We start from the raw sequence: 2033 nt of genomic DNA, 5'->3' as shown, positions 1-2033 counted from the left end.
GAAAGCAAAAGGACAGGGTAGAGGGCATGGCTTTTCAGGGCTAATTACACCATTGGGTAAGGACTGCAACTGCATGCTGCCTGGTTACCTGCTTTGCCACCTGTAAATTTACTACTGAAGAAATGTAATGGGCTCTGTAAAAGCAAAAGTTCATTGCAAAGAATTTGCTGGAGCCCCCTCAGCCATTCCTACGCTTCTTTTCCAGGCTGGGATGTTTCCATCGGGTACCACTGCACGGTCAGCTCGGCTTTGCCTCCTGCTGCATCCCATCGCCCCTCGGCTCCCTGGCACGTGGGAACAGGGCACAGTCCCCTCCGGCCTCTTGTAGCCGGGGATGTGTTACATAGGATTACAAACTCATTACAAACTCATTACAACTTCCCAGCATTTCCGAGACCGTAGAAATGAAGCTGAACTTGTTTGCACCATCCCCGCCAGGCCAAGACACCATGGGCAGGGGGATATTAGGAAAAGTTGCACAGCCTCTGCATGTGTGAAACGCTTTTTCTCTTGTCAGTAAATTTGCTTTTCTTATTCTCCCTCTCTTTTTTTTTTTTTTTTTTTTTTTTTTTTTACACAGTAAAGGTAGGCTCTGGACGTGTCTGCAAACACCAAGACTTTGAGTAAGAAGCCAGTGGTGCCTCCCCATCTTTTGTTACCGGAGCAGGAGGCCCTGTTTTGCATTTAAACCGTGGCCTCTTTACACTGTCTCAGCGGGGGAAGGGACCTCAACTAATTTCGTCCTCTTTCAAGCCCCCCCATGGGCCATGCAGGAGCAACATAAAAGCCTGACTGCCAGTGAAAGCTGGGGCCCCATTTGATTAATATTTATCCTGCTCCCCGGAGTTGTGCACCGCAGGCATCAGGAGGACCAGGACCAGGCTCTGATCACACACCTCCAAAGTCAGCAGAAGCTTTGCTGTTCCAAGGGTGCAGGATTGAGCCCCTGCTGCCCTGCCACTGGGGCCAGCAGTGGTTTTGCAGGGAGGCTGATGGACCTGGTTGGGGGGGGGGGGGGTGTCTGCTGTCCCTCTCCATCCCCTGCATCCCCATGGAGGGCCCATGATGGGCAATCCCCTTCTCCCTGTGTGACAAGGACATCCTCTCCATCAAAGTGGTGGCCTCTTCTGTGGACTGTGACACACAAGTCAGCTCCCCAGAGCTGGCAACTCCATCGCCTTCCCCATTTCCAAGGCCCTGCACCGCAGGGAAGAGCCTGGGACAGTTGGATGGGGATGGGGGAGAACTGAGGCAGGGCTCTTTCACCCAGGGATGGCTGAAAATGGAATGAAACCAGAATGAAAAGGATCATTTGGTGCCTGAACCCTCTCTGTCAAAACCTGTTGTACACTCGAAGCCTGCCACGGCACCCTGTGAGCAACTGGCAGGAGGTCTCCTCCTGGACCCCTTCCTCCTGCCCAGAGTCCCCTCTCCTCCTGCCACCCACTGGCCTGGGGCTCACCCCTCGCCCGCAGTGCAGGCGAGCCAGAGTTGCTCCCCGAGCCACTGGAGCAGCAGCTTTATCCCCTGCTCCAGCCTAAGGGGTTGCTTTTGCCAGGAACCGATCCTGGTCACTCGAAAAAACACCATCTCCTGTGGGAGATCTCATCTCATCTCAGTGCTGCTCGTGGCTTGGAAAAAGCATAGATCCAGTGCTCAGTGAAAGGAGAGAGCTGTCAGATGGAACCAGGGTAACGGGGCAGGAAAATGGGAATTACCGATGTTCCTCAGTTCCTTCAAACCCTCATGCGCGGGACTCGCTGCCAGAGCAGCATGGCAGGGCTCGGTCTGAGGGGGACTACTGCTCAGCCTCCCAGAACAGACCCAAATCTGCCCTACCCAAAACCTGCTCAATATTTGCATAGGTCCCCGCCAAACACCGGGCAGCACAAAGCAATACATTAGCCCTACGGAGGTGTCTCTCAGCTCCCCTTTCCAGCCAGCACGCATGAGCGTTTCTTCTGTATTTTTTTTTTTTTTTTTTTTTTTTTTTGGCAAAACCGGGCTGCAACCCCAAAACCCTTCCCTCCGGC

At 53.6% G+C, this 2033-nt stretch overlaps 1 protein-coding gene across 1 annotated transcript in view; it reads right to left on the bottom strand.

Moving 5' to 3' along the window:
- The window catches only part of ADAMTS9 (ADAM metallopeptidase with thrombospondin type 1 motif 9), a 90232-nt gene that overhangs the window by 14904 nt on the left and 73295 nt on the right, over positions 1 to 2033 (bottom strand). The gene's annotated exons all lie outside the window — the stretch shown is intronic.

Source organism: Egretta garzetta, unplaced genomic scaffold (genome assembly GCF_000687185.1).
Source record: "Egretta garzetta isolate BGI_Z169 unplaced genomic scaffold, ASM68718v1 scaffold91, whole genome shotgun sequence".
NCBI lineage: Eukaryota > Metazoa > Chordata > Aves > Pelecaniformes > Ardeidae > Egretta > Egretta garzetta.
The sequence above is the reverse complement of the archived record's forward strand: the minus strand, read 5'-3'. Positions and strand labels throughout refer to the sequence as shown.